Below are 15,460 nucleotides of genomic sequence, written 5' to 3'. Positions count from 1 at the left end.
ACAAACGCTGCCACAGACAGTATTCGAAGCTTCAACTTCATGTTTGAATGTGAAGGGCTGATTGAAATAAACAGGAGGCCACACTGGGATGCTGAGCAATTTGATTCCTGTTTTTCCTAAACTTCAAAATAAAAATCTGTGATGAAACATTCCTTGGACAGAGCAGAGGGAATTTTACTCTGTATTTAGCCCATTCCAGTATTTGTGTTGGGAACATTTGATGAACAGTGCAGATTAAACATTATTCTTAACCGCTGGAATTTAAGTTGGGGGCTGATTTAATCAAACATTGAAAATAATGAGGGCACGGGGACACTTTCAGAGTCTGCCCAGAGCGAGGCGGGGGACTCCCTCGTGCCCCCCACCGAGTTGTCCCTCATCCCCTCCAAGGACCTCAGGGTCTTTATCCGTAACCATTCCGGTCGCTCCGACATAATCCGGCTAGCCCTCGGCCACTGGCCGGACCTGGCGCAGCTCGTCCGGTCCGTGAAGGCATGCTCGCATGCCTCCGCGGGCCTGGAGAAAATAGAGCGGCGCTGGGTACTGCGGTTCCTCCACAGGCTCGAAAAGGTGGGGGGTGGACTGGTGAGAATTGCGCCAGCGCCCCCCCACACACCTAGTTAAGTGGTGACGGTGGCACAAAGCTGCTGACATGAAGGTGACCATAGCCAGCCTCAACATCAACGGCAACAGTGGGCCACACCGCAGGTTCCAGAACTTCTCGGTCCTCCGTGACGGGAAGTATGCGGTGTGTTTCCTGCAGGAAACCCACACCGTTCCGGGAGACGAAGCCCAATGGCTCCTGGAGTGGCGAGGGGGGGTCTACATGAGCCACCTCACGCTCGCTTCTTGCGGGGTGGCTATCTTGTTGGCCCCGCGTTATAAGCCGGAGATCTTGGGGGTCAAGGAGCCGGTGCCAGGCCGGTTGCTGCACTTGACGGTCCGTGAGGGGGGCGTGGTCATTCACTTGCTGAATGTCTACGCCCCGACCGCTGGACCGCAGCAAACGACTTTCTACGAGAAAGTGTCCGCTCACATCGACACCATCGCGGGGGGCGAATGCATTATCCTCGGGGGAGATTTCAACTGCATCCTCGGGGGAGATTTCAACTGCCTCCTCGAGGCACGGGACCGCACCGGCCCCTGGCTGCGCACTCCGGCGGTGGTGAAGTTGCGGGACCTGATCGGGTCCCACGACTTGGTGGACGTCTGGAGACATCTCCATCCTGGCTCCAGCGCCTTCACTTTCGTGAGGCCTGGAGTCGGAGCGTCCAGGCTCGACCGCCTTTACATTTCGAAGGCGCACGTGTCCGGCGTGTCCTCGGTCTCCATGCGGTCGGTGTCGAGCACGGACCACAGCCTGGTGTGGGCGGACTTTGCGCCGTCTCGCATCCGGCGGGGGTCCGCGTACTGGCACTTTAACAACACGCTGCTGGAGGACGAGGGCTTCCTGGACTCGTTCCGTCGATTCTGGGCCGGCTGGAGAAGGAAGCAGGGAGGCTTCCCCTCCTTGAGGCTCTGGTGGGATGTGGGCAAGACTCACGTCCGTACCTTCTGTCAGGGGTACGCGAGGGGGTCGACAAAGAGGCGGAAATCCAGGCTCGAGGAGTTGGAGAAGGAGGTGCTCGACCTGGAGGCACGTCTCAGTCGGCCTGACGCGGACCCGGCCCTGCGTTCGGAGTACAGGGAGAAGAAGGACGCGCTGCGGGACCTGCAGCTTGCCAGGTCTCGCGGCGCGTACGTGAGGTCGCGGCTCCAGTTCCAGGTGGACATGGACCGCGGCTCCCCCTTCTTCTACTCGCTGGAAAGAGGGCGGGCTAACCGTCAGCAGCTCCTTACGCTGCTGGCCGACGACGGTTCCCCCGTCTCGGATCCGGAGGGCATCCGGGCCATTGCCCGGGAGTATTACACCTCGCTCTTCTCTCCGGATCCGTCCAGCGAGGATGCCCGCAGACTTCTGTGGGAGGACCTGCCGCAGGTCGGCCCGGAGGGCGTCGGCAGGCTCGAGGCCCCTACCACCATGGCCGAGCTGACCGGCGCCCTAAATGGCCTCAGCCGGGGCAAGGCCCCTGGGCTGGACGGGCTGACAGTAGAGTTCTTCAGGGCGTTCTGGGACGTCCTGGGGAGCGACTACGCGGGGGTCCTGGGGGAGAGCGTCGCTACCGGGGAGATGCCCCTTTCGTGGCGCAGGGCCGTCATTGCCCTGCTGCCCAAGAAGGGGGATCTCCACCTGCTCAAGAACTGGCGCCCGGTCTCCCTCCTCAGCACGGATTATAAAATCTTTGCCAGGGCTATGGCTTCACGCCTTGGATCCGTGCTGGACCACTTGATCCACCCTGACCAGTCCTACACGGTCCCGGGCCGTTGCATACATGACAATCTCCACCTGGTCCGGGACCTAATCCATCACACCCAGAGGGCTGGTCTGTCGGGCGCCTTCTTGTCATTAGATCAGGAGAAGGCGTTCGACAGGGTGGAGCACGAGTATTTACTCGGGACTCTGCGGGCATTCGGGTTCGGGACGCATTTTGTCGCCCGGATCCGATTACTGTACTCTGCCGCAGAGTGTCTGATTAAGGTTAACGGGTCCCTGACGGCACCCCTTCGCTTCGGGAGAGGAGTACGGCAGGGCTGCCCCTTGTCCGGCCAACTGTATTCCGTATGCGTGGAGCCATTCCTGCGCCTCTTGCGGAGGAGGTTGTCAGGTTTGGTCCTGCGCGGACCGGACGTAGGGGTGGTCCTGTCAGCTTACGCCGACGACGTGCTCCTCATGTTCACGGACCCGGCTGACCTGCGGAGGATGCGAGAATGCCAGGCGGTGTACTCCGCCGCGTCCTCCGCCAGGATCAACTGGGCCAAGTGCTCCGGACTCCTTGTCGGTCCTTGGGAGACGGACCCCCTCCCGGAGGAGCTCAGGCCTTTCACCTGGAGCAGGACCGACCTCCTCTACTTGGGGGCCCATCTCTGCCCAGCCGAGGAATCCTGGCCGGCGAACTGGCGGGAGCTGGAGGCCAAAGTCTCCGCCCGCCTGGGTCGCTGGACAGGACTGCTCCGAGTGCTGTCCTACGGGGCGCGAGCTCGCGTCATAAACCAGCTGGTCGCCTCCATGCTGTGGTACCGGCTGGTCCCTTTGACCCCTCCCCCTGGCTTTGTCACCGATATCCAGAGAACCCTCGTGCGGTTCTTCTGGGGCAATCGACTGCACTGGGTCCCTGCTGCGGTCCTGTATCTCCCGCTTGAGGAGGGCGGACAAGGTCTGGTGTGCCTCCGCACTCAGATAGCGACCTTCCGCCTCCAGGCCCTGCAGAGGTACCTTTACGTTGAGCCCCCTCCACAGTGGTGTGCCATGGCGACGTATTTCTTCCGCCAGTGGCACGGCCTCAATTATGACGTGCAGCTCCTGCATATCGAACTGGGGCGTGCTTCGACCACCCTGCAGGAGTTGCCCGTCTTTTACCAGGACCTCCTCACTGTCTGGAACAAGGTCGCCTCGCGACGCAGCTCTCCCCCGTCAGGAGTAGCGGCTCTCGTGCGAGAGCCGCTGCTCAGGAATCCGCTCCTCCAGCCGTATAACTTCAGGTGGCTGGCGGAGAGGGGGGCTGTGGACGCCGGGGTGACCAGAATCGGGGACGTGCTCGATGGCGGAGGAGCGGGCTGGATGAGTCCCCGCGTGCTGGCTGAGCGCGCGGGGACGTCCGTCCGGCGCGCGGCCAAAGCCATCCTAGACCTTAGGACGGTCGTGCTCGGCCCCGAAACTGCACGCAAACTTGAGACGGCGCAGGCGTGCGGTGGGATCCCGCCCGAGCGTTCCCCTGTTCGGGCGGAATTCCACATTGGCCCAAAGCCTCAGCCCCCTCCCCTGGGTGAGGTGCCCCACAGCCTGAGCCGCCTCGCGGAAATGCCCTCCGTGCCTTTTTCTACCGCGCGGAGGCGTTTCCTGTGCGGGCTGCTGCTGCACACCCTCCACTACCGCCTCCTCGCCTGTCGCCCGGATACACCTTGGCGGGCCTTGTTGCCGCCGGGCGGCGGAGGTCCCCGCTGGAGGTCCCTCTACGGAGGGATCTCCCCCAATTACGTCGGGGACCTGGGGTGGAGGGTGATGCATGCAGCAGTTCCGCACAACCGTAGGATTCACTGGTTCACGGGCTCCGAAGACTGCCCTTTCTGTGGCCTTGTGGAGTCCGTGGACCATGTCTATGTTGAGTGTCTTAGGCTGCACTCCCTTTATGTTTTCCTGAAGAACCTTTTATTGATGTTTTGTTTGCACTTCAGTCCCACGCTCCTGATCTACAGACACCCGGTGCGGAGAGGGGAGGGTCGGGATGGCGACCTCCTCGTGAACCTGCTCCTGGGCCTGGCGAAACGCGCCATTTACCGGTCCAGGCAGCGGGCGATCGAGGGGGCCGTCCATCCTGACTGTCTTCCCCTCTACCGCGGCTACGTTCGCGGCCAGGTGTCCCTGGAGAGGGAGCATGCGGTGTCCACGGGCGAGGTTGACGCTTTCCGCGCCCGCTGGGCACCGCAGGGGTTGGGGTGCATTATTGACCCTAATAATCACATTTTAATTTGATGTTTTTAAGTTTCCTTTGCATTTTGATTTCTGTTCGGGCTGTTCCCCCTCCTTTTTGGGGAGCTGCCCCTTTTACTTTGTCCTGATTTAATTTGAGTTTGTTTACTTGGTTTGACCTAAAAAGAGGTCTCTGAATGAAGATTGAGCGACAGACAGACTCAAACTTCCTTCTGTCTCCCACATCTGTGAGTAAAACACTTTCTTTTATCCCCCTTTCCAATTCTTTTCTCATTCTGGGGGAAATTGGGGACTTGCAGCAACTGAAGGAAAAGGAAGTGAATCCAGGGAGGCTGCAGACTCTGGAAAGGTTGGCCCAGGTTTCTCTCTCTCTCTCTTAAAGACATTGACATCCTTTGCTCCCTCAGCTTGACACATTGATTTGTCTGGCTAAAAGGATGGTCCCTTTCCTAATGTTCACAATTAAAGGGCTGGTTTCCCCAGGAGATGGCTGACATTTAAGAGAACAATAAATTAATATAGGACAGAGATATGCCTAGTGTTGTTATATTGTAGATTTGATATATTATTTATGGTTCTGTAACAAAGTACATTTATTATTATTTCTCGTTTTGTAATGTAGCACTGAAGCTATGTTATATATTTCCACTCATCGAGTCATTACAGCGCAGAAGGAGTCCATTCAGTAACTCGAATCCATGCCGACTCTCTGTAGAACAATCCAGTCAGTTCCATTCCCTTTCTATATTCCCTTTCCCCTGCAACTTTATTTCCTTCATGTGCCCATCTAATTTCTGAAATATATTAAAGGGGCCAGGAAACTAATATCGGACAGAGACGTGTCTGATGTTGTTTTTAATTCATCCTTGGGACACGGGCATTGCCGGCTGGGCCAGCATTTATTGCCCATCCCTAATTGCCCTTGAACTGAATGGCTCGCTGGGCCATTTCAGAAGCTAGTTGAGAGTCAACCACATTGCTGTGGCTCTGGAGTCACATGTAGGCCAGACTGGGTAAGGACGGCAGATTTCCTTCCCTAAAGCACATTAATGAACCAGATGGGTTTTTGGTCAATCGACAATGGTTTCATGGTCATCAGTAGATTCTTAATTCTAGATTTTGTTTTTAAATTCAAATTCCACCATCTGCCGTGGCAGGATTCAAACCTGGGTCCCCAGAACATTAGCTAACTTTCTGGATTAATAGTCTAGCGATAATACCACGAGGCTATCAACTCCCCTGTTGTTAGATGGTACAGATTCGACATATTATTTATCGCTCTGTAATAAAATACACTTATTATATCTGGCTGTATAATTTTGGACTGCAGCTATATTATATATTTCTAACAATCTCTTCCCCCAGAGAATTGTTAGTATCTAGATTTCTCTTCCATAGGGACCAGTGGAGGGATTGAATATATTCAAGGATGAGTTAGACAGTTTTTGAATGACAAGGGAGTCAATAATTATTGGGAACAGGCTGGAAAATGGGGAGAAAGCTCAGATGAGGAAGGATTTCTTCACTCAAGGATGTGGTGATGTTTTGGATTCTCTACCCCAGAGGACTATAGAGCCTCAGTCATCAAGAATTTTCAAGGGAGGGATTGATAGGTTTCTAGATATTGAAGATATCGATGGATATGGGGGACAGTGTGGGGAAAATAATGCAGAGGTAGATCAACCAATAATCTGAATGAATGGTTGAGCAGACCCGATGGGCCGAATGCTGACTGCAGCTCCTATTTGTTCTGATTTCTGTGCTGGACAGGAAGCAGTGAGCATGGATCTGTCAATCAGCCTCAATCAGCACCTTCAGGAGAATTGGGAGGGTGAATATTAGATACAGCAGAGTGAGAATGGAGGGAGAGTGTGTGGGATGGAGATTTACAGCTTTTGGGGAACGAGAGAGGAAAGAACATTCATTAGAATCATAGAATTGCTGCATCTTATCAACCGTCCCTGAGCTTTCACAATGAATCCCACTTCTGAGGACACCCTTATCTCTGACTTGTCCGTACTGCTGGCAGTCTCACAAAGCAGCTGCCTGTGTGCTGATACGGGAGGCCCTGCTGGGCAGGTTTAATGCTCCATGACTGTGTCTTTAATGAATGCTCCATGGAAACTAGAAATGTAGATTTGAATTTCGATCGTATTCTGAATTGCGATGTTTTTTTCTAAATTGACTTACAGGATATTAGACAAGGAGAAATCAGACAGAAATCTCCAACATCACATCGAGATCTGACCGAGTGACTCGATTTCTTGGGACCTGAATATCATCGGCCTTTGAATCTAACAGGAGAAATGTTTGTTTGGCCTCTTGGCTTCAAAAGATTGTAAACATCGCTGTGACGAGAAATGCACTGAGATACACACACCCGAGTGAGAGTGTTCCAGTGCACTGAGTGTGGAAAGAGCTTTAACCAGTTACACTGCCTGAAAATACATCGCAGCATTCACAGCAGGGAGAGACTGTACCCGTGTTCTGTGTGAGATTTAACTGATTGTTTAACCTGGAGAGTCACAAGGACACCCGCACCATGGGGAAACCGTGGAAATGTGGGGATTGTGGGAAGAGATACAGAATCCCATCTGAGCTGGAAATTCATCGACGCAGCCACACTGGGGAGAGACCATTCACCTGCTGTGTGTGTGGGAAGGGATTCAGTCAGTTATCCTACCTGCTGAAGCACAATGTCACTCTCACCCAGGAGAGACCCTTTAAATGCTCTGACTGTGGGAGTGGTTTCAAAAGCTCTCAGTATCTGGTGTCCCACCAGCGAATTCACACTGAGGAGAGACCGTTCACCTGCTCTCACTGCTCAAAGAGATTTAGAACATTATTCAACCTGCGGAGACACCAGCGAGTTCACACTGGGGAGAGACCGTTCACCTGCTCTGTGTGTGGGAAGGGATTCACTCATTCATCCCACCTCAGCAGACACAATCTCACTCACACCAATGAGAGACCGTTTAAATGCTCTGACTGTGGGAGTGGTTTCAAAAGCTCTGGAGAACTGGTGTCCCACCAGCGCATTCACACTGAGGAGAGACCGTTCAGCTGCTCTCACTGCTCAAAGAGGTTTAGAACATCATACAACCTGCAGACACACCAGCGAGTTCACACTGGGGAGAGACCGTTCACCTGCTCTGTGTGTGGGAAGGGATTCACTCAATTATCCAGCCTGCTGAAACACAATCTCACTCACACCCAGGAGAGACCCTTTAAATGTGGGCGTGGCTTCACAAGCTCTCGGGAACTAATGTCCCACCAGTGAGTTCACACCAGGCAGAGGCTGGTCACCTGCTCTGACTGGGAAGGGATTCACTCAGTCAGCAAACTTGGTGAAACACTAGTGAGTTCACAAGTGATTACAGTTTTGGGATTATTCTTGTGAATCTTTCTTGCCCCTTCTCCAGTGCCTCTGTTTCCTTTTTCTCAATGGAGATCACAAATAGAACGTAGAACAGTACAGCACAGGAACAGACCCTTCAGCCCACCATGTTGTGTCGAACATGATGCCAAATTAAACTATTCCTTTCTGCCTGCCCTTGGTCCATATTCCTCTATTCCTTGCATATTCATGTGCTTATTTAAAACCCCCTTAAACGCCCCTATCGTATCTGCCTCCACCACCACTCCGAGCAGCGCATCCCAGACACCTACCACTCTCTGTGTAAAAAAACTTACCTCTCACATCTCCTTTGAACTTTGCCCATCTCACCTTAAGTGCATGCTCCCTGGTATTAGACGTATCAACTCTGGGGGAAAAGATTCTATGTCTCATTTTATAGACTGCTATCAGGTCTCCCCTCACCCTCCGCCGCTATCGAGAAAACAACCCTCGTTTGTCAGTCGCTCACACCCTCCAATCCAGGCAGCATCCTGAAAAACCTCTTCTGCACCTTCATCAAAGCCTCTGCATCCTTTCTGTAATGTGGCGACCAGAATTGAACGCAATATTCTAAGTGCAGCCCAAACAAAGTTTTATAAAGCTGCAACATGGCATGCTGACTCTTGTACTCAATAAAGGCAAGCATGCCATATGCCTTCTTTACCGACTAAATATTTGTGTGGCTAATTTCAGGAAGCTATGGACTTGAACCCCAAGATCCCTCTGTACATTAACTGTATACTTATCCTTAATATTTGATCTCCCAAAGTGCAGCACCTCACACTTGCCCGAATTAAAATCCATCTGCCATTTCTCCGCTCATATCTGTAGCTGATCTACATCCCACTGTATCCTTTGACAACCTTCGACACTATCTACAACTCCATCTAGTTTTGTGTCGTCTGCAAGCTTACTAACCCACCCATCCACGTTTTCATCCAAGTCATTTATATATATCACAAATAGCGCAGGTCCCAGTACGGATCCCTGCAGAACACCACTAGTCATGGACCTCTAGCCAGAAAAACACCCTCCACCACTACTCCCTAACTTCTATGGGCAAGTCAATTCTGAATCCAAGCGGCCAAGTCACCGTGAATCCCATGCATCTTAATCTTCTGGATGAGCCGACCATGAGGGACCTTGTCGAAAGCCTCACTAAAATCCATGTACACAACATCCACTGCCCTACCCTCATCGATCACCTTCGTCACCTCCTCGATAAAATCGATCCAGTCAGTAAGATGTTGACGGTGCTCCCACTGCAGTCCTGTGATGAAAATATAGACTGGTTGGTGAAATGTAGATAACAGGTAGAATTGATATCTAATGAGGACTTTATACTTTAGAATTGAATACAGGGTTCATTGTTACTAACGGGGAAAGAAGGGTTAAAACCCTTACCCAGAACCCTTTTCACACACACGTGGACATCTCTGAATCTGACACACACCAAATGGAACGTTACACAAGGGGCTGGAATTCACTGGAATTTCTTAACAACCTTTCAATAGAAATGTCCTGGTACCGACTGTGACAAAGGACACAACAGACAGCAAGAACCAGGAGGAACCTTTAACCCAGAGAATGTTAATAACCTTGTTCAGGACACCGGTGCCAGGCACAGGAGGATCCCAGGTAAAAAGGGAACATTTAATTACTGTTTGTTTCACAATTCTAAATGACTGATTCTTTAACAAAGGAATGTTTAAAAACAGCATTGTGATATTCCAAGGTCAACTGTGTCTGGGAAAGGGACACACTGATGTGTTTTTATTTTAAACAGGAGGATCCATTGAAAAGCAGCTCTGGATGATACGAGCACCTCCTGACCTACTTTCAATTCATTTCAAATCACCCATCACTTTCCGTGGAATATTCTTTATTCTTCCCTGGGATGTGGACACTGCTGGCAAAGCCCCAGCACACGTTGCTCAGCTCCTAATTGCCCCTGAACGGAGTGACTTGCTCGGCCATTTCAGAGGGGCAGTTAAGAGTCACCCACATCGCTGTGTGGGTCTGGATTCACATGTAGGCCTGACCGGGTCAGGATGGCAGATTTCCTTCCCTGATAGGGGGTATTAATAGGGTGAACCGGACAGGTTTTCACAACAATCGATGACAGTTTCATGGTCACCGTTTCTGAGACTAACTTTATATAATTCCAGATTGATTCACTGAATTCAAATCCCACCAGCTGCCTGTCCCCGGATCCTTTGCTGGCTCTCTGCATTACTCGGCCAGGGACATTCCCACTATCCCACCACCTCCCCCTGAATGGAATACTCCACAGACCCTTAGTTAAACGGGAAGGAGAAAAGAGAAAGGCTTTGACCTTTCACAGAAAGCAGGCAGTCTGAAGTTAGCCTGGAAGCCGTCAGCTGTGGATCCAGGAGCTGTGAACCAGCTGTGGGACCGGGAGCTGTGAACCAGCTGTGGGAGCTGGAGCTGTTAACCAGCTGTGGGACCAGGAGCTGTGAACCAGCTGTGGGACCAGGAGCTGTGAACCAGCTGTGGGACCAGGAGCTGTGATCCAGCTGTGGATCCAGGAGCTGTGAACGAGCTGTGGGACCAGGAGCTGCGGGACCAGCAGCTGTGAACCAGCTGTGGGACCAGAAGCTGTGCAAGCAGGAGCTGTGAACCAGCTGTGGGAGCAGGAGCTGTGAACCAGCTGTGGGACCGGGAGCTGTGAACCAGCTGTGGGACTGGAAGGCTGGAGGGCCATGAGGAACCAGGGCTGTTCCTCATGTTTAAATCCCTCAGCAAGAAGACAGTGAAGCTCAGGCTTTGAGGAGTCCACAGTTTTGAGATCATAGAGGATAGTTGAAGGGTTGTTTAGTGGGAAGCGAATGGAAGGACCTCATAAAAGCTTGGAGAATCGCTGGAACACTGAGGAGGATTAAAGTGAATTCTGGTGAGCTTTGACGTACCTTCCATATGTTCACAGGAACAGAAGTGAATGAACCTTCAAGACATTAAGTGTCAGGGAAATTTTGGGTAGAAGTTAAAACGTAGAACTGTTTCTAACATAAGTCTTTTTAACCGACAGTGTTAAGTTTGTAGTGTTGGTTTTTAATTTTCTTTTGTTTTATATATCCATTAAAGTATGTTTTTGTTTAAAGATTCTTGTGACATTATTCTTCCAGTTAATCACTGGCTATTTGAATTTTTCTTCAAACATTAACGGCCCCAACCAGGATTATAACGATATTCACAGAAAATATTTCAAAACAAATCAAAGATGAAAAAATATAATATCCCTTACTTTGTATGGCTTAGCCAGCTCTGCTTTCAGACCATTTATTTAGATTCAAAACACTGGTCTTAGACCCACATTTCTCCCCTTCAAACAGAATGTGAAATTCTATCCTTTTGTAAGATCTGGGTTTGGCTCCAATCTCAATTGTAACAGTCAGGTCAGTTACCCATTGGAATAAGTTGTGAAAGGAATCTGCAGCTCCTGACTAGTTACAGACCATTCCAGGTACAAGAATGTTGTCACAGAATTTATTAATTGTAGTAAGTATAAAATCACAATATTTAAACACAGTGGATCAGTCCACTCACTCTGGAACACCAGCTCTCGGCTTCTGGTTGACTGTGGCTGTCGGCTGTTCTGTTGACCAAAGTCTATCTTCTTACTTCATGTTGTGTTGTGTTGCGCACCGAGCTCCGGAAAATTGTCACTCATTAACCCTCGCTCACAACTATCTCTGTGCGGTATTCGCTCATTCAGCTTTGTCACTCGTCTCCTGTGGTTCTGAGTGGCCCAAGCAGCACATGATCAGTCCCTGATTGATAAAATGGTGCATGATTAATGTTTGATTGGTCCCTGAAGGATATTGGTCATCTTGCTGATGTCACTTCCTATTAACTCATAGAATCCCTACAGTGCAGAAGGAGGCCATTTGGCCCATCGAGTCTGCACTGACCACAATCCCACCCAGGACCTATCCCCGCAACCCCACGTATTTACCCAACTAATTCCCCTGACACTAAGAGGCAATTTAACACAGCCATTCAATCTAACCTGCACATCTTTGGAGTGTGGGAAGAAACCGGAGCACCTGACGAAAACCCACGCAGACACGGGGAGAATGTACAGACTCCACACAGTTGCTCAAGGCCGGAATTGAACCCGGGTTCCTGGCACTGTGTGGCAGCAGTGTGAACCACTGTGTCACCGTGCTGCCCCGGTCACCTTGCTGACATCACTTCCCATTAACTCCTAACTGAGTTAATCCAGGATCTCAGTCACTTGCAGCAACATCCTTTTCTTTATTGCTTTTCTCTGCTGCTGTAGTAAGTTCAAAGCTTTTCCACTGAGAAAACAAGGCAGCACAAGGTCATTTGTGTGTCTGCTTCCTTGTAATAAAAGGACGTGTGGTGTCACTTCCTAATGACTGATGTTCTGCAGTTTTTGGAATCTGAAACAAAAACAGAAAATGCTGGACAATCTCAGCAAGTCTGACAGCATCTGTAAAGAGAGAATAGTGACAACATCTTGAGTCAGGATGACTCTTTGTCAGAGATGAAGACAAGAAAAATCGGACAAAATTTATCCTGTGAGGGTCAAGAATTGGGAAGCAATCGATTTAACCTCCTCTGAACCACTTTCAATGCATTCGTATCATTTCTTAAATAGGAGACAAAGCTGCACCCAGTGTTCAAGATGCAGTTTCAGCAACGCCCTGTATAACTGAAGCAGAACATCTTTACTCCTGTGGTCAATCTCTCTCGTAATAGAACAAAGAAAATTACAGCACAGGAACAGGCCCTTCGGCCCTCCAAGCCTGCACCGACCATGCTGCCCGACTTAACTAAAAACCCCTACCCTTCCGGAGACCATATCCCTCTATTCCCATCCTAATCATGTCCTTGTCAAGACGCCCCTTAAAAGTCACTACCGTATCCGCTTCCACTACCTCCCCCGACAACGAGTTCCAGGCACTCACTATTCTCTCTGTAAAAAAGTGCCTTGTACATCTCCTTTAAATCTTCCACCTCGCACCTTAAACCTATGCCCCCTAGTAATTGACTCTTCCACCCTGGGAAAAAGCTTCTGACTATCCGCTCTTAGGGCAGCACGGTAGCACAGTGGTTAGCACTGCTGCTTCACAGCTCCAGGGATCTGGGTTTGATTCCCGGCTTGGGTCACTGTCTGTGTGGAGTTTGCACGTTCTCCTCGTGTCTGCGTGGGTTTCCTCCGGGTGCTCCGGTTTCCTCCCACAGTCCAAAGATGTGCGGGTTAGGTTGATTGGCCATGCTAAAAATTGCCCCTTAGAGTTCTGAGATGCGTAGGTTAGAGGGATTAGTGGGTAAATATGTAGGGATAAGGGGGTAGGGCCTGGGTGGGATTGTGGTCGGTGCAGACTCGATGGGCCAAATGGCCTCTTTCTGCACTGTAGGGATTCTATGATAAGCTCTGTCCATGCCCTCATAATCTTGTAGACTTCTATCAGGTCTCCCCTCACCCTCCGTCGCTCCAGTGAGAACAAACCAAGTTGCTCCAACCACTCCTCATAGCTAATGCCCTCCATACCAGGCAACATCCTGGTAAATCCTTTCTGTACCCTCTCCAAAGCCTCCACATCCTTCTGGTGGTGTGGCGACCAGAATTGAACACTATATTCTAAGTGTAGCCTAACTAAGCTTCTATAAAGCTGCAACATGACTTGCCAATTTTTAAACTCAATACCCCGGCCGATGAAGGCACGCATGCCGTATGCCTTCTTGACTACCTTCTCCACCTGCATTGCCACTTTCAGTAACCTGTGTAGCTGTACACCCAGATCCCTTTGCCTATCAATACTCTTAAGGGTTCTGCCATTTACTGTATATCTCCTATCTGTATTAGACCTTCCAAAATGCATTACCTCACATTTGTCCGGAATAATAAAGGATCACATTCCATTTGTCAGAACTTTTATTTATTTGAACTAAGATTTATGGGGGTTCTCTTGTTTACAATAACCTCCCTAATCGTAAATCACACCAGGTTCCAGTGTCTTGACCATGTCACAAGAAAGAATACTTTAAATTGTGAATTCAGAAAGTTTATTAATCATTAAAAATGTAACAAGTCAGAAAGATAAAAAAACAGAGTGTCGATTAACAGTTAATAGAGAAAGCTTAACATTAACAATTGAACAGACTTCTCTCCATCCCTCTCAGACCAGGACATGAAGTGACCGCTCCAAAAACGTGGATAACTTGTAAAACCAACAGCTCTCCACACCTCTCTGTAAACATCTCTCCCTCCACCTCTCTCTACCAAGTTGGCTTCTCAAGACCACTTTTTTATACTTTAAAAATGTCGAAAGCCCATCTTAGCCAATTCCAATAAATCTTCAATTATAAACTAAAATAGACACGAGTTTCCGGGCGATTTAAAAACAAATGAACTGTCTGCTGAAAGGGTTAACTTTTCTACAGAACCTAAAGGGATGGGGAGTGAGCAGCAAACACTTGGCACACAATTACATCACTTTACACAAGTTTAAAACAAAACAAATGGTTTTAAACTTCATCTATTATTGTTTTTGTTATATTCCTCAATCTATTTAATTTGATCAGTTTTTGTTAGGGATGGGTAACTTCTGTTCTTTATAAACTGCTTCACTCATTTTGTTTATTCTACATGGGCTCGGAGAATCAGAACCCAGACTTTATCATCCTTATGCTTTTTCCCCTTTTGCCACCACTCCCTCTGTTTTGCGGGAGGGTCGTGGGGATTCCAATCAGACCGAATCATTTTATCATAAAAGTTAAATACTGCGGATGCTGGAATCTGAAACAACAACAGAAAATGCTGGAAAAGCTCAGCAGGTCTGACAGCTTCTGTGGGGACAGAATAGAGCCAATGTTTCAGGTATGGATGACCCTTCATAAGAGCTGTTATGAAGTGTCTTCCAGACTTGAAACGTTGGCTGTATTCTCTAATAATTTTATCGATAAGTTTCTTGTTCTTAGTTTCCAAACAGCAGGTAAGAGACCTGCCCAGTCCTCACTTGAGCTCTGATTTTTTCACTGGCCATGCTTGGGTCAGTTTATAACCATTAGAATCTACTCTGAGGTCTGCTTTTCAGTCCAGTGCTATTTGGAGTATACCGTCACTGCACCGACTAATGGGTCACATGTCCCTCACAGTTCTTATCACAAATTTGGGATAAAATAATTTAAACAATGCCTGAGAACGCTTTTTAACTTCTTAACCAACTATCTGCCACTGTTTGTTGATTGGTCAGACCTCCTCTTCACAGATTCGGGAATCTCAGCCGCTGAACACCAGCCAGTCCTGGAATAAGTTTAATTCTAACTCATTCTGAGTAAATATTCTCACCAGGTCCTCTGTTGGGGCCCTGCTAAGCAGCTTTAATGGTCCGTGATTGCAGAAACTGAGCAGTCACAGGAATGTGGTCAAGATAGTCCAGTCCCATAATGCCTCACATTCAATCTGCAGTCCTTCAATTATAACAGAATATGTGGCTGTATGTAGCTGCCTCGGCCACGATCAGCGCCAAAACTGCCTTCCT

The sequence above is a fragment of the Mustelus asterias genome, unplaced genomic scaffold (assembly GCF_964213995.1).
Source record: "Mustelus asterias unplaced genomic scaffold, sMusAst1.hap1.1 HAP1_SCAFFOLD_77, whole genome shotgun sequence".
Lineage (NCBI taxonomy): Eukaryota > Metazoa > Chordata > Chondrichthyes > Carcharhiniformes > Triakidae > Mustelus > Mustelus asterias.
The sequence above is the reverse complement of the archived record's forward strand: the minus strand, read 5'-3'. Positions refer to the sequence as shown.